Below are 26,457 nucleotides of genomic sequence, written 5' to 3' on the forward strand. Positions count from 1 at the left end.
AGAGAGAAATGCTTTTGCATTTATTTTCCTGGGGGAGTACAATGCAAGTCCTGCCATTTCTGCCACTGGTGGAGCTGGGATAGGTTTGTAAATGACTAGAGGAGATTTAATAAAATCTCAGGGCTTAGGCAAAGCAAAGAGGGACACAACACAATGAAACAGAAACTGGAGAGGGAGTTTGAAGTGTTAGAGACTGAGAGCAATTGCTTGAGTTGGAACCTGACCAGGGTCCTGGGGATAACACCTCTCCTCCTCAGAAAGTGCTGTAGGAACTTTAATATAAGTAATGTTCAGGATTTGGGGGGTTTTTGCCTTGTCCAAGGGTTGGATTTAAAATATAAATGTTGATGCTGCTGAGGATTCTCACGTGGAGGAGAACCTGTGGGCAGGCCACAGATTTGGCCAAGGTTAAATATAAACATGCCATCTAGGTGACTTAGGTGCCAAAGTCTGATTTTCCTGAGGGACTTAGATGCTTAGGCCCGGGTCCAACCATATGCTTTGAGTTCAAACCGGGAGACAGGAGCTCAGGCTAATATTGCACACGTGTTCTTGGGTGGATCTGGGTGCTGAAGCCCAAATTTCAGTGTAAGTCTGTGAGATATAAGTTCTTAAGGCACTGAGAACCTTTGAAAGTATTACCTGGGCTTATGGGAAATATAGTTTCCAAGGAATTTAGCACTTGGAAGCCAGGTAAATCAGACCAGTCCAGCTGTATTGGTAGGCCCAGGCTATCGATTTGCACCACACTTTTTCCAAGCTGCATGTCCAGCTTGGAAAATCACCTGCAATCCAGGTACCTGGGCTGGTGATGGAGGTGGCCTTCAACCTCCTGAGGGCAGGAACTGTGCCTCCAGCCTGGGGGTTTGGATGGCTCTTGTATCCCAGGAGCTGCTGCCACCTGCAATGGTTGTGTTCAAAACCCTCTGCAAGCTGCAGCTCACGCTGATTTTCCATCTCATGGCTGTGCCAAGCTGTTCCTGGTTTCATCCTCACGGTGTTTCCCTTCAGTGTGAGCTCAGGGAAGAGCTGTGCTGCTGGAAGCAACAGCTATTTGCAGGACAAGCCTGCCCAGAGCTGGCAGTGATTTGGGGTGGTTACCCCACAGTCACCCCACAAAGCTTCCAGGTGGGGTGTGGTAGGAGCTGGAGGCTCAGGAAAGAAACTTCTCGTTCCCTGAGGACATGATTTGTCTGTCCTGGAGTGGCTTGATCTGTCCCATGGGAATAAAGGGCCAGCTGAGCAGTGTGGGGTGGGGCATAAATAAGGGGTAGACAGCTGGGAATTCCCTCATCAGTGGGGTCTGCAGGAAGCAGGTTTGGTCTGGACTCTGAGAGCTGCACCTGGATTTTGGCTTGGGGGTGTTCTGCACACTCAGCTCAAAAATAACAAGGAGCAAATGCCTATGGAGGGTATGGAGCATGAAGGATTATGATCCAGAAGTCAAGGAGCAGTGCAGGCACACTAAGGGAAGGAGTTTGGCCATTCAGTCCTCATTGCCCCAGTGGATGCAGGTTGCCAAGGAGCAGAGTGGCACTGACCTCACCATCACAGCACATCTCTCTCCTGCCGAGTATCTTTTGCCAAGTATCCTCCAGTGGATGTAACTCAGGATATATGGGAGGCCCAGCTCCCTCCTGGAGCAGCCATGGGCAGCCAGGGGCTCTCCATGGAAAAGCTGCTGGATGCTGCATTTGGATATCAGGATCTCTCCCTCTGCACCACAAGCCTTGTACACTTTCTCAGTTGGCTTTTTGGGTTTGGGGAGATGTGCAAGGCAAAGAAATGTCCCCTGTGTGTTGAACAAAGAGGAATTATGCCCCTCCACACCCAAACACTGGGAGTCAGGACCTGTTCAGAGGCTCCCTGGTCGCTCCCTAAAGCTGTGCTCAGGCACTGTGGTCACTGGGAGCACTTGGCTGCAGCAGAAACCTGCACCACAGAGCTGCTCTGGGATAGGCTCAGGCTGGAAAGTGTCCTGAGCTCGGGGACAGAACAGCCACCACCAACTGGGGCACTTCCAAACAATCTGGAGGCATGGAGTAAAAAGGAGTGCATTTGCTTTGATCTATCAGCTTTTATCATTTGTAAACATCTATTAATTGGTGGTGTCAGCCCCAGATCCTTATCATCTTCTGGTCTAATTTCCCCTGTTCGATACATTTTCTCCACTATAAAAATACCCATCACCCACCCCTGTCAGCACAGATTAAATCTAACGCTCTTTCTTTCAGCTGCTCTCCCCAGCGAGGCTGTAAAGCTGTCAGCTCCACACTTGACAAGAGCCAGGCTGCCCTCCTTCCCTTTGTCTCCTGAAGGAGGAAAATATTTAGGTGTCACTGGCTGGATGGCAGGAGTGAAGTCAGCAGACCTCGATGCATCCACTGATCAGAGCCCCAAGAGGAGAGAGGAGTATCCAGGATGTCCCCAGTGGCCAGGACTGAGGCACATCTTTGAGGTTCACCCATCCCTGCTGGCACCTCCCTGGCTTCCCAAGGACTTCTGTGTGTTGGCACTCAGCAAACTTGTCCCTTGGAGTCCCCCAGCTGCTGGAATTCATCTGGCATCTCAGTATCTTCCCAGGCAGCAAGGTGTTGGCTCCTGGGGTGAGAGGGTGATAAAGGCTGTGATGTCAGGTCTCTTCAAAGGAGATGAGCCCAGTCCAGGTCTCCAAAGCACAGCTTAAGGGCCAAATGTTTTCCAAACCTGCTGGCTGAGTGTTAACATGATGTCCTGACCCTGGGTTTATATAAAGCACAAAGGAGGTGGCTGCAGAGGGCACATATCTGCATATTTGCAGTAAAATAGGTGATGCAAGATCCCTGAAATCCCCTCTTGGACTCTCTCAGCACTCCTGTAAGCCACCTCTGAGCATCCCTGTGGGCTGAACACTCTGCTTCCTGCTCAGTCAACAAAACATGCCTTTTCAAGGGGAACAGGAAGAAAAACTTCCCAACAAAGGCAGAGCAGGGATCTGCATCAGCTGTGGCACAGTGGGGAGCAACCAGAGAAGAAAACAGCTCCTTGGGGCAGAGTCTGAGCCCAGTGGAAACGAGCAGCCCTGGGAAACACAGCCTGGAGGCCCAGGGTGGGCAGGCAGGAGGGTGCTGGGAGGTGCAGAGCTGCAGCAGCTCATCATCAACCAGACAGGAGGTGTTCTCCAATCCTCTTCGACCACTGCTTCTGGGAGGTCACAGGGAGTCAATGCTCAAAGAATCTCTCTCCTCCTGCCCCTCCGCACCTCACAAAACGCAGTTTCAAGCAAAAAGCAGCCCAGGAGAGGTGAGCAGGGGCAGTGCAGAGGTGAGCACCCAGGAGCAGGTTTTCCTGTGCAGATGTCACTGTTGGAGCACCACAGTGACCCCAAGCCCCAGTTATGGGATCCCATCCCGTGGCACTCGCACCACTGGTCACAGCAGCTCAGCTGGCACTTTTACCACTTCCCTGAGCCCCAAATGCCTGCTCTTGAGATAACAAGTGTTTCAGGATGGTCCTAAGAAACACCTCAAGTGTGGCAGAGCAGAGTTGCTGTGACTCCTGCCCTGGATTCCTGGGGAGCTGTTCCTCCTGCTGTGACATCAGGCCAAGAGGCCTCACAATACATTTCATGTGCATGTTAGCACTCCATTAAATATTGACTATGCTTAAATAAATGATGCAGCCAACTTTCAAGGAAGAAAGTGCTTATTTTGTCAACACAAAATATCCCTCTGTGCCCTTATCCCCGTTAGTGGAACTGTGGCCAGAAAGTTCCCTGAACGAGGCCTTTGTAGCTGGTTCCATATAAAATCTCTTGTCCAAAGGAGGCTCTGTTAGAGCTGAAAACTTGCTTTGGCCTTAAAAAGCAAAGTGTTTTAACCTGAGCATGTCAGAGAGGTGACTTCAAGACTTCCTTGTGAAGAAGAAATTTGTCAAAACCAACCCTTTCCCGCAAACCCTTTTGACATAAATGAATCTGCATTTTGACAGAGAGATCCTTCAATGGAAAAATCCCAGAAGCACCTCAGACACTCCTGACTTTCTGCACCACGATGTGCTGTGTGCCCTCCAGCTGTCCCCAGTGTCACACTGTCTTAGTCTTCATGGACTTCATGTAGGGCAGGTGCTAATTTGGGGGCTTAGCAAGTAAAGCCATCAAAAAAAGGTGGATCAGAAGTCTGGATTCAGCCTCCCCCCCAAACTTAGGAGTTAAAGGCAAAATAACACCCAGCTTTCCCCAACAGCCAGTGGGGAGGGACAAATCACCCCCCCTTCTCCAGAGTATATAGGCAGGGTAAATTTATTTGGCTGGTTCAAGGTAGAGCTTTTGCTTTTGCCATATTGAGGGACAACCCCCACATTGACCAGACATTGGTTTGGATGTCCTTCAGGGGAGAACCCATTGCACCATCTCATACCTTTCTTTCCCTTTTCTGCCTCACCATCACTTTCCTCAGGCTCCCTCTCACCTCCTCCCTCTACATTTGTTTTCACAGCACCTTACAAATAACTGGTTTTAATAATGTATTGTTGGAGGCTCTTCTATATGCTTTTGGTGCATCAATTATTGAAGCCCAGGGCTGGTGTTCTCTGCTAATAATGGGTTTTTTGGTTTGTTTACTCCTGTTGGCCAAATGTTTCACGGGAATGTTGTCACTCTGGCTGCCACAGGACATGCAATTCTTCCCAGCACTTCCCTCAGTGACCTGAGTGCATCCCCACCAGCTCTGAGCTCAGCCCACACGGGCTGGGCAGGTTTTGATGTCCCCTGGGGTAATTCCAGCCACAACACAGAAGTGTTCCCTCTGCAGGGCAGTGCTCAGAAGGGTCACACCTCCCAGGGAATCAGGACACTGCCAGGATGCAACCACCTTTCTGAAAAAGGCTGCAGCTGGTGGCTGGGGTTAGAACCAGCTTTGAACCAGGTTGTCCTCAGCTGCTGCTGCACAAGGAAAGTGGTGCCTGAGCATCCTGCCAGCACCACAGACAATTAAAATGTTAAAATCAATGTTGACAGAGAGAGCTAAGTGTGATGCTCAGCACTGCTGTCTCTGAGCCAGGAGGCACTGCAGGGACCTGCCAGCCCAGATGAACCTGCCTCCTGGTTTCTTTTGAGGACACTAATAGTCACCACTGGGCATTTTCTCTGTGAAAGTTTCTAGTCTTTAAAAAAAAAAACTGGCTTGGTTTTTATTTTGGAGAGTATCAGGATGGAAAATGTCCATCTGTCTCAAGTGGCTCCTTGCATTTTGCAGAGGCCAAGTTGTGCTCTGGTAGCAGTGTGACTTAGGAAAACCTTGGCATTAGGATCACAGGATAATTCAGGCTGAAAGGGTTTTTAGGAGGTCCCCGGTCCAACATCTGCTCAAAGCTCTGAGGTCAGACCAGATTACTGGCAGCTTTATCCAGTCTAGACTTTAAATTCTCTGAGGGTGGAGACTGAACAGCCTCTGGCCAGGACACATTGACTTTCCATCACTCCCAGCTGGAGCCAAATTCTAACTGGCAACCTGGAAGTAAAGGTTATTTATCCTATTATCAACCTCTGGATCAGGCCCTCCTACAGAGAGAGATTATTTTAATTAAATTTGACCTCATTTTGAGATTTCCCCATGATCTGCTATTCAGGCAACACCCTGAGGGCTCAGCAGCATCCCTGTGACTTCCCGAGCTGACACTGAGTCAGCTGAATGTGTTACAGTTCCAGTCACTGTGTCTGTCCTTTACCTTTGCAGCTGCAACATGAAGTGGGGAAAATGCAAATAAGATCATGTAGGTGGGAGAGCTGGAACCCACTGGTGCTTCAGCAAAGGCACAGGGTTCCTGTGTCCAGCTCTGGGGCCCCCAGTGTCAGGACATGAACCTGCTGGGCTGGAGCCCCTCTGCTCTGGAGCCAGGCTGGGAGAGCTGGGGGGGTTCACCTGGAGAAGAGAAGGCTCCAGGGAGAACTGAGAGCCCCTTCCAGGGCCTAAAGGGGCTCCAGAAGAGCTGGAGAGGGACTTTGGACCAGGGATGGAGTGACAGGACAAGGGGGAATGGCTTCCCACTGCCAGAGGGCAGGGTTAGATGGGATACTGGGGAGAAATTCTTCCCTGTGAGGTGGTGAGGCCCTGGCACAGGTTGCCCAGAGGAGCTGTGGCTGCCCCATCCCTGGAAGTGTCCAAGGCCAGGTTGGAGGGGGCTTGGAGCAACCTGGGCTAGTGGAAGGTGTCCCTGCCAATGGCAGTGGGGCTGGAACTAGGTGATCTTTAGGGTCCCTTGCAACCCAAACCAGTCTGTGATTCCATGACTCATGCCTGGTTTTAGCAGCAAAGCTGTTTTAAGGATATTACACAACCGTGGGGGTTCGAGCAGGTCACTGGGTGGATTCAGGGCTAAAACAATCTGCAGAACAGAAAAAGAGGAGAAGAGAGCTATTTTTAACTCAGATCCATTTCTAAGACAGACCCCAAACCAGGTGCTTTGGCACAACTGTGGGGTCACAAACCTGGGAGGTGCCTGTCCCGTGTCAGGTTTGCTGCCAAAACCAGGGCATCAGAAAAGTGTGTCCTCAGCAAAACCCCACGTTCCTCCCTGGCTGTGGGGAGCACGTGGCAGTGCCAAGGTCAGAGTCCTGCCACAGCCAAGGCACACGGGAGGTTTTCCTTGTGGATTTTTTCATGCACTGAAGTAAAAACCAGAAGCAAGTCCAGGATTTACAGTAACCTGAGGCCACCTGCGAAAACCAGATCTGCTGTTCACTATGGTGTTCCTGGGCTGTTCCCTGGGCTGTTCCCTGGGCTGTTCCCTGGGCTGTTCCTGGCCTGTTCCTGGGCTGTTCCCTGGGCTGTTCCCTGGGCTGCTCCTGGACTGTTCCTGGACTGTTCCCAGGCTGTTCCCTGGGATGTTACTGGGGTGTTCCTGGACTGTTCCTGGGCTGTTCCCTGGGCTGTTCCCTTGGCTGTTCCCTGGGCTGTTCCCTGGGCTGCTCCTGGACTGTTCCTGGACTGTTCCCGGACTGTTCCCAGGCTGTTCCCTGGGCTGTTTCTGGGCTGTTCCTGGGCTACTCTGTGCTGTTCCCAGGCTATTCTGGGCTGTTCCCTTGGCTGTTCCCTGGGCTGTTCCCTGGACTGTTCCCGTGCTGTTCTTGGACTGTTCCCTTGGCTTTTCCCTGGGCTGTCACTGGGGTTGTTCCTGGGCTGCTCCCTTGGCTGTTCCCTTGGCTTTTCCCTGGGCTGTTCCTGGGCTATTCCTGGGCTGTTCCCTGGGCTGTTCTGGGCTGTTCCCTGGGCTGTCCTTTTGGCTGTTCCCTTGGCTGCCCCTGGGCTCTTCCCTGGGCTGTTCCTGAGCTGTTCCTGGGTTGTTCCTGGGCTGTTCCTGAGCTCTTCCTGTGCTGTTACTGGGCTGTTCCCTGGGCTGTTCCCTTGGCTGTTCCCTTGGCTGTCCCTGGGCTTCACCTGGTGTTCCTCACCTGAAGTGTTTGCTGAGTTGTTTGGATCCTTATCCAAACTGCCCTTGCAGTCCAAGCTGGAGAATCCTTTGTCCTTTCCCTCCTGTTGGCATCTTGTCTGGTCTCCTCAAGCCGCTCTGGATGTTGGAGTTTCCCATCAAGTTCCAGATAATTGTGTACTTCTGCTGTCTGAAGTGAAAGCTGCTGATCCAGGTGGGAGATGGGAAGGCAGGACTAGGTGTTCCCTTTTGCTTCTCTGGGTAACAAGTATTTTTATTTAAGAAGTGTTTTTACGGCCCGTTCTTGCATCAGACATCACAGAAGATGCTGAGATGGATTTGCAGTGTGGGGGGGAAGAACCTGGTGTTCTGATTTGGAAAAACAGAGCACCCTGAGGTGGGGACATGCTGCAAAGACCCCCCAGAGGAGTGAATGGTGCATTGGATCAGGAGGCCAGGCAGTGCAGGCACTGGTTTGAGCTGAGCTGGTGTGTGATTGCAGGTAACCCCCCTCTCTCACTTCTCCCCTGCCTTTGGTGTCCAGAGACATTTTTTGAGACAGGGAAGGTATTTCACAGTGTGGTTGCAGATAAAAAGGAGTTGCTGTGCCTTGTGAGTAAAGCTGGCACTTGATACCTCAAGGCAAGCTCAGGACAGGACTTTTGGGGCAGCTGTGGATTGATCCTGCTCCTTTTCTCTCTGAAAGGTGGAACAAGCACTAAGACACCGAATTCAGTTGTACCCCGAAGTTATGCCTTCTTCTCTTCAAAAACTGGAAAGGAAATTGGTTCCCATTTTTTTGCTTGCAATGCAATGGCAACCTGACTGACACCTGGACTTTTAAATTTTATTATTATTATTATTATTATTATTGTTATTGTTTTCCTCTCCTACACTGTCAGCACTGCCCAGTTCCTAATGAGAAAGGCCAGGGAAGGCAGCTGAGGGTACCTCCCACCTTCTTTAATAAAAAGGTGCTGTTAGGGCAGGGGCTGTGGAGCAAATTTGCTTCATTAGGCTGCTCCACACTCCCTCCTGGTTCCACACTGCCCAGAATTAAAGGGATGAACATTCCCATGCTGTTAATCTGGCAACAATAAGTCAGGGAAGCTGCTGTAGAGCACAGCACAGCCACAGCTGGGCAGATGTCTGACTGCATGAGACACCTTTTTTAAACACCAGTTTGGCACCAGCCTCATGTTTTCCATGCTGGTGAACACAGCAAGCCCTAAAACTTACATGGAGTGGTTGATCATTTCATTGCTGACACATCATGCTTTGGCATCTGGTGGCAGGGGTGCTCAGCCAGCTGGAATAATACTGGCTTGGGTTTGGTGGCTTTTTAAGAGCATCTCCAAATAACTTTGTGCCTGCATGGAAGGGAAGGGGGTTCTCCATTCAGTAAATGTACCCATTGTAGAAGCCCAGCGTAGTGGTGCAAATGGCTCCACAGCCATGGGAGGTGTGGAACTGGAAGAGAAAGGGAAGGGAAAGCCAGGCTCAGCTCCTGAATTTCCCCTTCTGATTTGTTCTGTGACTTCAGAGGATTTGTTTAACACTTCTGGGCCTCAGTTTCCCCCCTGTGAAACACAGGGATCCTCTCCTACACCTCCAGAGTCACAAGAGGAGAAGCCCAGGATGTTTAAGCTGCTCCTCACCATTGTTACAGGCCACATAAAGAGATGTTCTCCTTTCCCTGAGGGTTGGTCTTGCTGTCCCATGAAAAGGAATGGAGTGTTCTGTATCACTGCCTGTAGGACCCAGTTCTCACTCCCCTGTCTCTGCTGTGTTTGCCTGATGCTGGGGCAGGTCCCAGCCTGTGGCTGCAACTCAGATAATCCCAGACCCCAGAAATGATTAATATTGATCAGCATCTGCAGCACTTTAAGAGACAGCAAAGCAGAGGCAGGTGGGAGCCCTGAGAGCTTTGTGCTCCCCGTGAGTGACCTGGGACTAATGGGCTCCTCCATGTTGTGCCAGACCAGAAATTCAGAACAGGAAAATTCCCCAGGAAAGTGTTTGGAGAGGAGTGGGAAGGAGGAGGAGGCAGTTCTGGTGGAGCCCATTCTCCTGCTAAGCAAACTGAGTCAGTATGAAAGGGGGAAATGTAATTAAAGAGCCCCCACAGGTTTTACTTTTATAGAACTTTCTCCCTTCCATGGGTTCCCACAGCTGCTGGCTGGTTTCACCCTCCTGGCTCCCTTCTCCACACTAGCCAGCTCTGCCATGGGACCTGGGCCCAGATCTCCTCCTTTCTGTCAGTGCATCTAAATTGCAACCCCCTTCCCAGATCCCAGGGAATGAGGGGTGTTATTGGACATGGGTTCTCCATGGGTTACCCATGACCTCAGCCCGAGGCCATGCCAGGAGAGCCCAGGGCATCACTCCCCTCCCAGTCCTGCCCGTCCCCCTCGATGCCCTGCAGGACTCTGCAGGTCTGGGGTCAGTTCCTGTGTGCTGGTCACTCCTGGGGACCTAAAGAGCTCCATTAATTGTGCATATGACTAAAAGATTGATGGATGAGAAAGAACAACTCTCCCCCCACCCCAATTAGTACTTCATCAAACACAGGCCCTTCCCCTCAGGATACTGGAATGGGCTGGGGTGGAGGGGGCTCCCTGCATACCTCTTGGACAGGGAGGTAATGGAGTGAGATTATCAGTCAATATTTAAATACAGACAAGATCTGAGCCCTTTCTGAATTGCCAGTGGGTCTATTGTGGCAATGACGCCCCGTGCCCTGGATCCCTCATTTTTTATCATGCTACATTACCCACAGGGCTCTCGCATTCCCACACCACTTGACCTCTTGACTCTGTTATCTCCATCTTGGAGCAAACAAGAAACATTTTATTCCCACCAGCAAACTGTCATTCACATCAGCAGCTTCTGCTCCTTTTCCTCCATCCTCTGCCCCACTGGGAGCTCAGACTTCCCGAGGTGGAAAATACAGGCAGAATAAATCCGATTCCAGACCACTTACTCCTTCTTAAAGTGGCAGGGAAGATTTATGGCAGTTTTTTTGCTCCCTCCATGCCCAATGATTTATTATTTTCTCTTCCTGAATGTCTTTCAGTCAGTCATAAAGGGTCTGGCTGAACAGATCACCTGGTAACAGTCAGATCAGTCAGGGGTGGTAATTGCAATTAAGATAACTCCTAAGTAATCTTCTGCTGCTCTTGTGCCTTCCCCCACAGTGGAGCTGTGGTTGAAGGTACTTCAATGGTTATGAGATAAATTGCTCATAACTTGAGCATCAGAGCAAGTGTTTTAGTACAAGTTCCTTTAACATCCAGTATAATTCTGTAATCAACTGGTTTCCCTCTGGTTTTAGTAAATAACTGAGCTCCTTAAGCAGGTCAAGCAATCCTGCAGGTAGATTAGATTTGAGTCTTGCACTGAGGGCTTTGGAGAGATGTCAGGTAATGTGACTGATGCTGAAATAGCAGTAGCTGAGCTTTGCAAGGGTACAAACAGCTGCATTTTGGGGTGAGGTGTTAAGTTGTCGTGGAGGACCCACGAAGTTACACTTGAAAACAGAGCAGTGGTGCCATTCCTGGGCTGGAGGCAGTTGCTGGACAAGGACCTGGCTGCTCTAGTTGAGCTTTGGGGTTTTCATCTCTTGGTGCACAGAGTAAAGCTTGGCTGTGCCTCCCTTCAGGGCTTTGCTGTCAGGGGTGTGACACCAGGCCCTTGGCACAGGCTCTGCAGGGAGGAATTTCCTTTATCTTCAGTCAGTGCAGCAAAGCCCTGCTCCCTCCAGTCCTGAGAGAGAGACACCCTGCCTCAGAGGGGACCTGCCTGAGTGCTGCTGTGGAGGAGATCAGGGAGAGGGATCCTGGGCTATTTTGAGCTCTTCAACACTCACCCTCTATGCCCTTCAGCAACCTGCTGAATCTCAAACCCATTGCCCACTCTTTCCTTAGTTTGGGGTGAAATTAGCCCAGGTCCTCGAGCTATTTGGATGAAACCCTGTGCACCTGCCTGGTCCCTGGGTGTGTGGCTGCAATGTCCCTTGGACACTGGGGCTGGAGAGGCAGGGAACTGGCTGAGACAGGGTGGGATGGCTGAGCAGAGCAGGAGGAGATGTCTGTGATGTCCCTCCCTCCACAGGTCACATTGAGCCACCTCTGCACCCTCCCACTTAGGCCTGGGGGTGATGGCATTCCACAGGAACTGAACCCCTTTCCCAGGTGTCCATGAGGAGCATGGCTGCCCAGCAAAGGGAATGCCTGCAGATAAATGACTACATCCATTGTAAGGACTTGGTAAAGCCCCCATTGAAATAAATGGCAAAACTCCCAGAGATTTCAAAGGGATCAGGCCTGAATGTTTGTAATTCTCTCCTAGACTTATCATATATCCTCAGCACTGTGTGCTATTTCCATAACAAGAGGTATGGCATTCCCTTACTTCCATGTTTGTTAAGTAACAAAGAGAGATTTCAACGCTTGTAGCCTTCCCAAATTTGTCAGGCACCGAGCAGTCTCCCCCTGGCTCCATGTGAGCTGTTCCCAAGCACAGCCCCTCGTTAGGACGTTGTTCAGATGCCATGAATATGCATCAGGGCTGCGGTTGGGGTTTTGTTGGCATCAACAGTGACTTTGTCATTTAATGCTCTCCAGGGCTGTTTTAATCAACATGCACATTTCTAGTGTCAGCTTATTTCACTTCACTGCTTATTATTTTATTTACAAATATTCTGGCAATTGCCTGGATTTGTTCTGTAATTTTCTCCTCCCTGCTCCCAGCCGTTCCCAAGCCAGGATCTGTGGTTTCCCTTGCTTTGTCACAGGGAAGGATCAAATTTACCCTCCACCAAGCTTCGCTTTGCCTCGTTCCCCGTTTCAAAACGCCGATGGAGGAGGGAGGGGGTTTTTTGCTCAAATGAGATTTACAGCAGCGTGTGGAGCCTTAGGCACCGGGGTTCAAATGGTCTAGACAGATAGGCAGGAGTGCCAAGGCCACCAGGGATGCGCCTCAGCCTTCCAGCAGGAGCTCTGGGCCTATCTGGGAGCTGCAGGATTTATTGGCTGTGGCCAGGGGAGGACAGGAATTAGCACAGTGCTGCTGGAGGATAACGAGACACCCCCAGGGAGCTCCCGGGGAGATGCTCCCGAGCCCTGGGAGAGATGGATGCTGAGAAAGCCCAAGGGAGAAAGGATTGATGGGATGTGGGTCAGGAGAAGTGGGCGGCACAAGGTGAGGAGGAGAAGCTCCCAGTGCTCAGAGGATCCAGCCAAGAGGGCAGGAGTGCCTGTGTGTGTGCCTGGGGGAGGAAGATGAATTTTGCAATGATAATTTGGACAGGCTGAAGTGGAGAGTGGGGAGAAGAGTCTACAATGCTTCCAATAAACACCCCTGTCACGTCCAGCCCTTCACTGCACGCCTGGGGGGTGGGAGCAGAGATCTTTTCCGGTCCTAGAGAGAGCACTTTGCCTCCAACCACTCACCAGAGTCGGTGTTTTAAGGGATAGGTGCCTGCCAGGAATTCAAAAAATAAGTATTCAATCCGTGCTCATTTGCCTTGGCACATTTCCCATCACAACTGCCAAGATGTCCAAACCTGAAACGAGCAGCACAGCATCTTTAATAATTCACTGATGGATGCTTTTAAAAAATGTGTGGTTTCTATTCATGCCAGCGCTGACCCTCCCTCCCCTCTTCCCCATCTCCCCTTCCTCTCCTTTTCTTGCAGGTGGTCTATTTAATTTCAATTTCAAGCTGTTGCCTCCTGCTTTGGTTCAGCAAAATGACGTGTCTTGACCTATTCATTTCATGTTTCCAAAATCTTTTACATTTCCTGCCTCCTCCACTCCCCCCCCCGCCTTCCCACTTGAAAAGAAAAAAACCAATTCCAACTCGCAAAATGAAGAATTTCCCCGCATCTGTAGAAAATCTGGCCTCACTTATACCTGTAAAAACAGTTGTTTCCCTTACAGGAAATGGCTTGCTTCAGCACCTGAATTTTGTTTTGGGTGGGTTTTTTTTCATCCCGGTGAGATATTGATAAATCTCTGCCTGATTTTAGGAAGGAATGGGTAAACTCCATGAAGGATAAGTTGGCTTTTCAGCCTCCCAGAGCAGAGGAGTTCACTTTTCCCTATCAGAGCCTCAGGTCTTCCGTGACTCCAGCAGAGACAAGGGCTTTGGGGTGGGCAAAAAAAAAATGAGAGGAGCCAGTTCCCGTGCCCAGGATCTTGCAGGAGAGCAGACCAGAGGTGAGAAGGGGTATTTTATAATCTTGGGGACAAACAGGAATCTAGTTGAGGGTTTGTCTTCCCAAAGTTTGGATGGTAGTTGGTCCCCAGCAGGTGATTTCAGACATGTTGCACCTCAGCTGTTATTGAGGAGGGACCCTGGGGCTGAGAAGGGGCTGAATCCAGGTCCCAGCCCAAAAGGCAAAGCCAGGATTCCCCTGCCTGCTGGGCATGGCGTGGGTGTTGAGCAGATGAGAGTGAGCAGCAGCACTTGCTGTCCTTTGGAGAAGCAAAGGTTTCTCCTTGGAGGAAAAGACACAGATGGGATCACTGACCCCCATCCTGCCGGTGGGCACACATGGCCTGGCTCCACATGCCTGAGGACAGGAGGGTTTGTCCCCTCAGCAGGGATTTCCTGGAGGGAAACCCTGGCACAGGTCCTTGTATAACTTAAAATTCTCAGTAGTCCTAACTGACCCTACTCTGTTGTAAATGGGGCTGTAGGTATGGACTGAATCCATGGGATGAGCCAGTTTTTCTTCCTGCTTGAGCATCATTACCTTCTGCTTTGAATATCTCCAGCTTGAAGATGTTGCCCTTCATGTTTCCCATCTCTACAGGCACATGTGTGTGTTTGTGTGTCTACCTGAACATACAAATACACTTGATTTAAGTTTGCATTTTTTAACATAAAATGGAATTATTTTATATAAAAAACAGAGCAAATCACACCCCCCCCAGATACCATGTGTCACCTGCCACCTCCCCTTCAAACCCAGCCCCACAAAACTCAGCCCCTGGGCAGCACAGACCTTGTTCTCTGCCACTGCAGACCACACAGCTCTGGCAAACTGTGCCCTGGGGAGGGGGCAGGAGGTGTTGAAGCCCCTCTGTAAGCAGGTTCAGGTTGCTCTGGGGTCTCTGTGGGCTGTGGTGGCTGTGTTAGTGGTGGTTCCATGGGCTCGGGGCGGGTAGGGGGCTTAACTTTTCATTTCCTGTGTGGTTTCCTATTAGGTATGGTATGCACCATCAGGGTTAATTGATACACAGAGCAATGTTTTATGTACGTGCTGGACTTCCAGAAATAACTAGTGGTAAGATAGACACATCAGCAACAGCTTTTCAAAGCCTCCAGAGAGCCTGGCTGCCAGAACAGAGACATTTCAATGGTTGGGGTTCAGAACCCCCTTTAGGTTTCCCTGCTTTGGACCCCAAAGGATGAAGCACTTAATCAGAGGATTAATAATTTGATTAAAAACAAGTCTTCCTATTCAGGACAGCCTCGTGCTCTGGAAGAACACGAATTCACAAGGCTGAAAAAGCAAAGCAAGTGCTGCTGGAGGTGCTGAGGCTCTCAGGGCAGCAGGAAGGTGTTCCAGGAGTGACTTCTTCTGGCTGCCTCCCTCCTCCCCATCACCCCCCATGTTTATGAGGTGCTCAGCTCCACGACGTTCTCCTCCCTCTCTGCCACATGACAGGGCTCCGAGAGCCTCTCTCCTGGCTGCCAATTTTTTTCCAGCTTTTTAGCCCTGTTAATAAATAGGAGAGTCTGGAGCTCGTGGTGGTGTGAGAACAGCGGAGCAGGGCCAGCAAAATGATTTCTTTGAGAAGAAGGAGATATTTTGTTTTTCTGGCATGTGTTCCCTGTGTGCTCAAAGGGGCTTTTGAGCCAGAATGCAAAATTGTCACAGAAAGGAGAAGAGAGCGGGAGAGACATGGAGTGAAACAGTGTCATTCCCATTTCAGGCTGGAGAGGAGAAGGATCAGGGATGATGAGCATCTTCTTGGCTGCTAAAGGGAGAGGGAAGAGGGAGGGAGTTTCTTCCTTTCTTCTCCAGCTGTGAAGGGGAAAATCTAAACTGAAAACCCTCCATCACCCACCCCTGCATGCCAAAGGATGGACTTAGGGTTCAATAATTGCATCTATAATAACTTATATCCATAAATTAAACAGGACAAGGCTCATTCTATATCTTGGAGCATCCTGGCACAGCTCAGATCCCTTCATGCAACAGCCTGTTGGCAATCCCTGGCGTCTGCTGGTCCCCTTCTCATGGCTGGACAGGGCCCTGGAGATGGTTTATTGTCAGGAGTCAACACCTTGCTAAGGCACACACGTGCAGTGACACAGGGAGGACCATCCTGAGCCACAAGTACTATTTATTTTCTTGATATAGATGTAACCAAGAAGAGCAGATTCATCATGCCCTTCTTCCCACATCAGGGTAGACACCATTGCTCATGTTTTGGGGTTAGTGGGAAGCAGAGGAGGCCCAGTTAAAGTATGCAAGACAGGAAATTCAAACCTTCTTTAAAAAATAGAGAGATTTCTGCTCAAAACCTGCTTCAGCACCCACAACTGGGTCAAATGTGTGCATCAAGGATACACTGGTCTCCCTCTGGGGCTGGGATGGTAAATTTGGTAGACAAGTGAAGAAGAGAAGTTTTCCTAAGGCAGCTCAGGTGCCTGGAAATCAACAACTCTGCAGGGTTTGATGCAGAACCAGGACCTCCTTCAGGTGCTCCCTTTGTCCAGACCATGAGCAGGCACCCCTGGTGCATTTTGGTCATGTCTGCAAGTGAAGCAGGGAGGAAGGGTTTGATTTTAGGCTGGTGTTTAAGTCAAGCTGAGATCAGCAGCAGGTGGTGAAACCCGTGTATCGAGTTATGACTCCAAGGTCTTTCCTTGGCCCATCGGTGGAAAGCAAGGGAAGGACAGGATGGGAGCCAGGGAGCTCTTCAGGTCATGCCAAGGTCTTCCAATGGACCTGCAGGATGATGGCAGGAGCAGTGGAGGGTTCCTCTCTTTGTTGGCACAGTACTGATGCTCCTGGTCAGGAGAGCTTCAACTGCAACTTCAGCTGGAGTCCCCAGTCCTGGAGGTGTCCAAGGAAGGCCTGGTCGTGGCACTCAGTGCTCTGGGCTGGGGGACAAGGTGGGCATTGGGCACAGGGGGGACTCGATGATCCTGGAGGTCTTTTCCAACCTTAATGATTCTGGGATTCTGTGATTCCAGGTATGGAAAAGGACTCAGCTGAACTGTGCTGGTGGTTTTCCAGGATAATGCATCTCCTAGGGGCAGGGATGGTTTTTGAATACAATTATATCACATTGAAGACATAGTTTTGGGCACAGGGAAAACAAACCCTAAGTGGTGCTTTATCCACTGAAACTCCTTCTTTCCTCACAACTACCAAATAGTTGTGCAACTCTCAGGAATCCCATTAAAATAAAAAGTATAGATTTTATTTCTGCAGTGTGACGAGTCGTATGACTCAACAGACAGCTTGGTATTTCAGTCATAATATCAGTATTTCCCCTCAAGTCATCCATCCTTCCCCTGTAGAAACCAAGGAATTGATCCTTTTAATCATTAGCCTTGAACAAGGCAGTGGCAAACCCAAGTGTGATAAGATCACACACATGTGCTACACGGCTACTTTTGCAGATTGCTTCACTTACAGTAGACACAACATCTTAATTAAGGTCCATTCTTGCTGCATTTCCCTCCATCTGCCAGGCAGGAATCACCCTGGAGCTGCAGGATTTTACTCTCTGTCAAGCAGAGGGTCCTGCCACAACCAAGTCCTTGCTCAGTGTGACTCACAGACTTAAGGCAGTGTTGTCTGGACAAGACCCCAGGTTTTTCAGCCCCAGCTTCGAGTGGCAGAAGTGAGAGGAGCCAAGTGGTGCCAGCAGGAGGGATGGGCTGCAAAGTTGTGGGGTGTGTGTAGATGCTGGGTTGCCCTGGTGCCCACACAGCATTTCCTTCTGGAGCAAAACTCACACTCTGCTGGGAGGCAACACGTCCTGGGATGTGCTGGGTGATGAGAAGGACGCAGGATCTCAGCCTGTGGGAGATGGTGGAGGGTTGGTGATGGGTTTGGATCCACCCAGGGTGGTACCTCAGCCCTGCAGATCATCCATCCCTGCCCTGCACATTCCCAGGCAGCACCAGCACTGCCTGTGGATGAGTGTTTGCTTTGGCTTCAGTCATCCTGAGCTTTCAGTTGTGCCCAGGATCTCTTCACAACCTCTGCAAGTACAAGTGGGGTTAGTACCTTGTGTAGAAAATGTCTTTTTAATAAACAATTAAAAAACCCCAACAACCAGACTTTTCCAGAGCAAATAAATGGAGTTTTACACCATCTCATCTTCTGGCTCCAGAGCAGGGTTCGGTGAAGGAGAGACTGACAGTATTTGGGTGGTGAAGGGTAGGAAAAGCTCAGCTCTAATTAATTGATGGAATTGCTGGCTCACAGTAGAGAAGGGCCGTGGCTGTATCTACCCAAGGAAGTGGTTAACAAAGGGAACAGCTGAACTGGGACAGAAAATAGCTCAGCATTTGCAAAGGATGGGCTAAACAAAGCCTGCTTGGCAAAAACCCCGAGGTTAGGCTGCCTTGGGACTAGTTACACCATTCCTCATTCTGCAGCACGGATTTGTTGATGTTCAGAGGTGATTAAATATCAGATAAAAGGCTCATGAAGCTGAGCCTGTGTTGATAATTCAGGTTTGGACTACATTTTCAGCACCTTTTGAATTGCAGATAGCCTTTCAGATGAGCCTGGGCAGAGGGAGACCTTTCTAGTGTGCACAGTGTGAAAAAAATAAGAAATAAATATCAAAGCTTTGAAGTCCCAGCTGGTGTTTCCTGCTTCTAAACTGCCCAGTTTTGGTAGAGGACTGGATTTTCTTTCATAAACTCCCAATTGTAGTCAACTGAATGGAATTCTGAGATTTTGCTTGGCCGAGTTTCCAAACCAAGTCAACTGCTTTGTTCTGGAGAGCTGGAAAACTACTTGCTGGAGCTCAGAATTGCCTTCTAGGTGTTGTCTCACTGCAGAGAATCCTTTTTCCTTCTGTGCTGGAACAGACACATGTATTTCTGAGTTAGCAAAAAATCATTTGAAACTTAGGCATAGCACAAAAAAAAAAGGGCTGTAAAGTAATGATATGTCCTGAGCCAAGGATGTTTTTACTGCCAAATGGCTGCTAGTTTGAAAATCTTTGAAGTTTCCAGGGAGAGATCCACTAGGATATCTTTCAATAAGAATGATTTTGTGCTATAGGAACATTGTGAAGGAGTACATGGAGTTCAGAAGTAATTATATGTGTCTTCAAATGAGCCTCTAACTATTTCAAGGTTGAAGAGTCCACAGTGGTCACCTGGCTTTATTCAGATTAATATTGTGAAATTCCTCTGACTTCAATTATTTTGTATATTACTCCCAAAAAGGGAATGTATTGTCCTTCCCTTCCTCCCCCCATCCATCAATCTAATCTAATTTAACCTAATCCAACCTAAACTAAAATAATGAAGACAGACAACCCTTCAGAACCAAACACAATTAATTCATCCACAGCTGAAACGAAATTTATTCTTTCATTTGGAATTTCCCTGTTTAGTTGGATGAGGCCTAAATTTTTGCCATAACTTCAGTAGAAAGCAGGTTGTCATCTAACCCAACATACAGCACAAATAGCTGGGTGTAAACAGAAAACACAGTGCCACCTTTTCCAAGTTAATTAATGAAAAATCAAAATCTTTGAAAATTTAATACCAGTGCCTGCTTTTAACTCTGCCTCTCTTCAGGTATTTGCAACTAATGTGAGATGTCCTAAGAGGGAACTCTCCAAAGATAATTTGGGTTCCATTTTTTCATCCTGCTGCTTGGTGTTATTACAGAGAATGGGAGAAATACCCTTTTCCTGTGCAGTTTTCCTCCCGAGGAAAAAAAACCCACAGGGCTGGATGCACCAAGTGCTGTAACAGAGCTGAGAGGGAGGAACGTGCAGGTCTCACAGGGCTCGTCCAGCATGGGAAGAAGGGGGTTAATATTCTGTGCAGAAGCTGCTCTTTCCAGCTCAGAAAATCGTGTTCAGGCCACCTCATGTCGTTTGGGAAAAGGTTGAAGCTAAAAGTTGAAGTGAAAGGTTTCAGCTGAAGTCCCCAGGCCACGAGGCTCTTTGGTGTGTGGAGGTGTGAATGTGCCAGGACAGTGGGAAAACCTGCCCTGGGAAGGCCTTCAAGGCCCTGGTTCACTGAGAGGGGCTGAGGACAGGCAACCCTTCCAGTGGAGGAGAGACATGAGGTTAACTCACCTCACCAGGGTTTGGGCAGGTAGAAACCCTCAGAATTCCTGTCAAGGTGGACAACAATCCCTCTCTTGACCAGAAAAGAACCTTGGCATGGCTGCTGTGCTGACCCAGGCATCCCATTACAATAATTAGGGGGGATTAGGGTTAAACTGGTGTTCACACAGCAAAACCACCCACACTTTTCTCCCAGTTCAGCCAGGGGTGGAATAAAGATGTAACAAAGGCACTGGGGAGGTGGACATAGATGGGATTTTGTTGCTCATTTTCCAGCCATCTGTTGAAAGAAATCTTGCTTTAGGTTGGGCCTGTATTTATATAGAATAATATGGGATGCTCTGTATGTGTGTATGTTATAGGGCTTCCAGGGCATCTGTTCTCTCCTGTCTTTGGCCATCTCCTGTGTCCTGTGTGTGGTTATCCCATGGCTCAGGCAGTGCTGCCATGGCAGGACAGGAGGAAGGGACCCTGCACTGCTGCCCAGGTGAGACAACACGCACTGGGCTTGCAGTTATTGGGGTAAATCTACCAAATTTACCTGAGCTGTCCATCATTTTTATGCTCAGAGCGGGGTTTGCAGTCCCCTTCTGTGTGTTTAATGGGAGATCTCCCCGTGGAAGGTGAGAAACGAGGAGCAGGAGAAAACCCCACGGGTTTAGAGCTCCAAGGAAAAGCCCGTGAACTCTGCCCGTGTTGTGAACCCTGTGAACTCCAAAATCAAAGAGTTTCATGAACCCTCGAACTCCACTGGGCTTTGCTGTGCCTGGTGGAAAGCCCCCAGTTTCTTGTCATCCCCTTTTTGCTCCTTTGGCTCTATTTTATTAGCAGGGAAGCACAGCTGTACAGGCTCCCCCAGCTCAGGGTAATTGCATTAGACACTTGCAGGCCGTCAGATTGCCATTCAAGCTGCTTTATAATGAATTTACTTGACATGCAGAGGTCCTTATGTCACAAAAGGTTTTCTCATTATATCTGAGCTTTTACTTGTTTATCGAGAGGCTTCAAACCCTCACCCTCTCCCCACTCACAGGGTGGGAGAAGTGCTTCAGGAAGCTGCCTTTTAGTGCAATATTCATCAGAAAAGGCCCACCTGGCTCTGACTTCTTGGTTTATTTGCAGCTTGCAAAGGAGGATATGGCTGCAAAATACCTGCTGTGAAGAGCCAGAACTGAGGGACGAGGTGGATGGGGGTGATTCTTTATAATTGAAAGTGTAATAATCTCCCTGAGATGTGTTGGGACACCTGGGGGCTTTATCTCCCCTTCCCAGTAAGATTAGGCAGCATTAAGCAGTGGGTGCACTTTTGTCCTCATTGAAGGTGGCAATTAGTCCCTTGATCTGGTCTTGATAAATCCTGTCATGCATTTAGGCACATGCAGTGGAGTCATTCCTGGGGCCTGGATTTGCCCAGTTCAGCACAGAACACAGGTTGCAAAGAGTGCAGTAAATAGTGCCTGGAGCCTTCACCCTTCAGCAAAGTGGGGAAAGGGATATTGTGGCAGTGGCAAAGTTGTGCAAAACCCCACAGGAGAGCCACAGAAGGGATGTGAGTGTGCAATTCCCCGTCCACTTTGGTGCTGTTACCCTTGGAAATGTTTGTGACTGTACCCTCTGGAGTCTGCATCAGCACTGGGGAGGCATCTGGGATCTCCAGGGAGGGTTTACCTGCTCCCAAAGAGCTTTGGGCACGTGGGGGAACTGCAGGCACTGCAGCTTGCCAAGTGTCCCCTGTAAACCAAACCCCTGCAGAAGGGCTCAGAGGGGGGTTCACAGCCTGGTTTTTAGCAGCCCCCTTTGGTATCAGCTCTGTGTGGGGAGAGCCCCAGTCCCTCCTGATTAGCCCCTCTCTGAGGCTGAGCCCGGGTGGCTGCAGCACCTCGCTAACAATTCCTGCCCATTGTCCAGGGCCTTTCTGGCAGGGATGTGATGTGATAGTGTTGCCTCTCCCGGTGCTGGGGGCTCTGGCTGATTCCTCTCTGCAGAGAGGGCCGGGGTGGGAGCAATGTCTCACATGAATGAGATAAGAGAAGACAAAGCAAATGGGGAAGAAAGGAAGCTTGTAGCTTTTCAAGTTCAATGAGGCTTACCAGGCTTTTGGGGGCCTCTTCAAATCAGAGGCCGAGTTAAAAGAACATGCAGAATTCAAAGCCTGTCCTTTTCCAGGCCCTCTGCCGGCTTTGAAAATCCTCCCAATTCATGTTTACTCTTGTTTCTCTCCCTCCTCCCCCTCTGCCCTGCCTTCCCCATGCAGACACACACTCAAACCCACCTCCCCATGCACAGCCTTCCCCCCCAAAATCTGCTCAAAGCAGCTCCTGGTGCGGTGATGCCCAGCCCTGGGAGCAGGTGGGGTGGCAGTTTCCATGCCCCTGGATCCTGAGTGTGGGATGTATGCAAATGGCAGGGAATGGTGGGCAACATCAGAGAAGGATACAATGGACCCCCTAATCCCCCGTTGCCCAGAGCTGTCTCTCACCCCAGAGAAACCCAGCACCAGAATGGGGTATAAACAGTCCCTTCCCACTGCAAGCATTAAAGTGTTTCTTTTGCTGGCAGACACTTTGGGAAGTTGCTGTGATGGGGAGCACAAAGGCTGAGTGCTTTCATCCTTGGAATTGCAGTATGAGCCACCAGTTTCTGGGAGGAATTGAGGGCTGCAAGGCTGGAAGGACAGGGGGGGATGAAACCTCCATTTTTGCTGCTTTGGAAAATGGCAGCATGACTTTACCTGCAAAGGGAAGCCAAAGCACCTGAGACACTTCTATAAGTAAGGGCTCTGCAGGGAGGGCTGTAAGAGTGGCTCAGGTGGGATCCATGTCTGGCTGCTCAAAGGAGAGGCTGCACTGGGCTGCACAGCCCCACATCCCAGCTCACCCTCATCTCCTGGGCAGGCACAAGGCTTGATTGCTAATGACAACAGCCCTCTGTAAGCTTGGGGCCTCAAAGTCTAGCAGGTAAGGGCAGAGGACCTTTGCCCATCTGCTGCTCCACTGCCTCTGCTGGTGGTGTGACTCCTTCTGCCTGGCCCATGTTCCTCCTGTCCATCCCAGCACTCTGTCCAGCTGGAAACTCTGGCCATGAGTTTCTGAGGAAAGGCAGTTAAAGAGCTGTAAGAAAGGAGGTTGCCCAAATACATGAAGAGAAGATCAACTCAGGTGTGTGGCTGCTTCAGCTACTGCAGCCTGATGTGGAAGTTGAACCCTGATCTGCTTTGCCCCTCCTGAGCCCCTGACACTGGGATTGGGAAGGGTCTTATCCCAGTCACTGTTCATGTGTTTTACCAATAATGAACCAAACCATGTGAGCCTCAGGCCCTGACTCACTGTGGCTTTGTCCCAGCTCTGAAACCCACAAAAAATGCAGCTGGGGCAAATCCACAGCCTTCCTCTGACCCTGTGCTGCTCTGGAGAACTTCACCAGCCCCTTTGCTTGTCTGAAAACATGTTGTTCTGTCCTAGCAAAAACCATTGCTGAAGGCTGAAAGCAAAATCTTGCTAATACGTTCATTTTCTTGCATAGGAGCTCAGTGCACATTTAAGACAGCTGAGGGGTGAAGTGTTGGCTGGTTGTACCTTTAGCTTCATACTATTCACAGGATGCTGGGCAGAGATCTATAATTACCACCCCTTCCCCTTGACCAGCCTTGTAAGAAGGAAGAAATGTCAAAACTCACCTCTGATACACCCAGCAAGGTGTGAGACACCCTGTGAAACACCCCTGCAGGTTTTCCATCCTCTCCTGTGCCCAGGTGGCAGTGGGGATGTCCTGTTGTGACACAAACCTCGACGTTGGAAGGAGCAGAGGGAGCATCAAGCTCCAGGATCAGAGCCCAGCTGGCCAGCAGTGACTTAGGAAGGATATGTGGTTGTTGCTGCACACCTGGCAGGGACCCCAAATAGGAAAGAGCTGCCACTTCTTTTAAGAGTTACTACTTAGTGTTTAGGGTTTTTTTGGAACAGGGCTGTAGAAGTGTCTGTCAATCATCGCTGAACGACGGGGGGAGATTTGCATTCCAGCTCCGGGCACTTCTCAGGACATTGTCGACAGAGTCAGGAACTGCCGAGTTCCTCTCCTTTCCCAGCCGTGCAAATGAGCTGAAGGGGCTGATGAAGGCGCAGTGGTGGTGGGGAGGGATGTGACAACCCCCGAAGCGGAGGGAGAGCAGCAGCCCCCCCGGAATGCAGCAGAGCCCCCTCTCCTTCGCTCTGCGGCCCCGCTGAGCACGGGGAGGTTGGTGCAGGTCGGTAACACAGAGGTGGATTGTGCCTCGTGGTCTCAGTTGTCACTGAGCAGCAGGGAGATGACAGATCAGGACCAGCTCCTCAGCTGACATGAGCTGCTGAAGTGTCACTGACCTTGTGTGGCCCTTTGTCACTATTGTCTCAGCTCCTCTGAAAAGAAACCCTTGGTCTTGTTCTTCTGCTCCGGGCTGGGAAAGTGATTATTATTATGTCCTGGCCTTTGGCTGATGAAAATATGTGCAGCTTTTGTCACACGTTTCTCTATCCCAAGTGCATTTTCCCCCCTCTTTTGCTATTCACACTTTGTGTGAAGCTGGTGTTCATTAAACTGGCAGGGCTGGGGGGAGTGCAGGCAGAGAGCCAGGTACACCTCAGCCCTGCCTGGCAGAGCTTGGCCTCGATCCCCACAGGGCTTGGCCAACACACCCCAAATCTGACCCACAGCGTGGCTCTGGCCCCCCAGCCCGTGCCAGCACAGTGTGCTCCCACCCCAGCCCTCCCAGCACCTCCTCCAGCCAAGTTCTGGGGCAGGGGATTTAAGGGGGACAAATGCCAGGAAGAGATGAGGAAGTTCATTAAAGCCATTTCCATAAGATACTGAACCCCTGACTAGAGATAGGATAGGATAATGGTTGGATAGGATAGGATAGGATAGGATAGGATAGGATAGGATAGGATAGGATAGGATAGGATAGGATAGGATGGGATAAGATGAGATAGGATGGGATGGGATAGGATAGGATAAGATGGGATGGGATGGGATGGGATAGGATAGAATAGGATAGGATAGGATAGGATAGGATAGGATAGGATAGGATAGGAAGGATAGGATAGGATAGGATAGGATAGGATAGGATAGGATAGGATAATTGTAGGATAGGATAGGATGGGATGGGATGGGATGGGATAGCACAGGATAGGATAGGATAGGATGTGTGTATTTATACCTACATAGATATCCTGAATATCTATGAGAGATCATGTTGCCTGGTTTGCTCTGCTGTTTCTCTTTTTCCTTGTACCATCATTAGCCTTTACCTCACTAAAAAGTGAGTGTAGCTCCTCATCCCTGGAAGTGTCCAAGGCCAGGTTGGACAGGGCTTGGAGCAACCTGGGCTAGTGGAAGGTGTCCCTGCTCATGGCAGGGGCTGGGGCTGGATGAGCTTTAAGGTCCCTTCCAACCCAAACCAGTCTGTGATTCTATGAAAGACAGTATAAAATCTTACCCTCCTGATTTCCCAGTGCATTCCATCTGTCCTGCATCACCTCTGCAGTGGTGGCACCACAGCCCAGCACAGATGCCAGCGGTGAGCTGATCCTGTGAATGCTTGGCCTGTGAATGCCAAGACATAACTGGAATGAGCTGCATGCACAACTCTGTGTTGGCAGGGTAGGAGTTACCTGCCTGGGCAGGATATTTCAAAATTCAACAGCACATACATTTCACATAAAATGTCTTCACTGGAAGCATGGTCAGGCATTGCAACAGGCTGCCCAGAGAAATGGAGGAATCAACATCCCTGGAAGTGTGAAAAAAACATGTGGATGAGGCACGTGGGGACAGGATTTAGTGGTGGACTTGTCTGTGCTGAGTTAACAGTTGGACTCGATGATCTTAGAGGTCTTTTCCAACCTTAATGATCCCGTGATATCAGGAGTGTTACCAGGGCTGCATGACTGGAGTTAATAGTAACCCTGGGGACTGGTTTACAAAATGCTCTAAATTGTGTCTGCTTTGAAGGGAACTAGTGGGAGCCACGGGCAGACTGTCAGTCAAGGAGGGCCCCTCACTAAGAGGAGATGTGTGTTGTGGAGTCCAAAGGCTGGATGATGCCAGTGGAGGATGAGAGGCACTGCAGGAAGCATCAGGATGCTGCTATGGGGAGGATGGATGTGGATCTGAAGCTATTCCCAGTACTGTCAGCAGATAATGGCCATTTGGTATCTCCCAGTTCTTCTGGGCTGTAAAGCTGATGGCCTGAATCAATCTATGGTAACAGCATGGATTTTAAAAGAGTTAAATTAAGAGCTGCATTTGGCTCTGCAGTTGCTCATTTTACCCTTCATCTAATAAAGCAAGATGAAGGGCCTGATCTGGCAGCCAGTGATGGGGACAGGAGAGATGTATGAGGTTAGGGACAAGAGAGATATATAAGATTAGGGACATATATCCTTAGGTAGAGAGCAGGTGAAAGGAAGGAAGCTCAAAAAAAACAATGTGACATCAGCATCATGTTTAAAACAAATCCTTTTCAGCAATGGACTTTGGCAGTGCTCAGGACAGCAAGGCAGGCAGGAGCTGGTAGCACACAATGAAAACCATGTCATGGAGCTGTGGTTGGATGAATCCCTGGAAGCCAATGTTGCCCAAACCCAAACCACACTTGGCTTTGTGTCTCTGACCCACTGCTGTGCCCCTGAGCTGCCGTGGAGGCTGTTGTGGCTCTACCTGCTCATCCCCCCGAATCCCACCAGCCAGTTTCAGGCACCCAGGAGCAGCTTTCTCAGAG

The 26,457-nt window shown here is 49.8% G+C and overlaps 1 long non-coding RNA gene across 1 annotated transcript; it reads right to left on the reverse strand.

The window, feature by feature from the left end:
* Positions 1-2,062: 2,062 nt before the first annotated feature.
* On the reverse strand, positions 2,063-3,543 carry LOC113971566. Its single transcript, XR_003535591.1, has 2 exons — positions 3,415-3,543; positions 2,063-2,601 (listed from the first exon to the last, which is right to left on the reverse strand). It is a non-coding gene; the product is annotated as an uncharacterized LOC113971566 (long non-coding RNA).
* Between the last annotated feature and the right edge of the window lie 22,914 nt (positions 3,544-26,457).

The sequence above is a fragment of the Neopelma chrysocephalum genome, unplaced genomic scaffold (assembly GCF_003984885.1).
Source record: "Neopelma chrysocephalum unplaced genomic scaffold, ASM398488v2 Primary Assembly neopelma1_84, whole genome shotgun sequence".
NCBI lineage: Eukaryota > Metazoa > Chordata > Aves > Passeriformes > Pipridae > Neopelma > Neopelma chrysocephalum.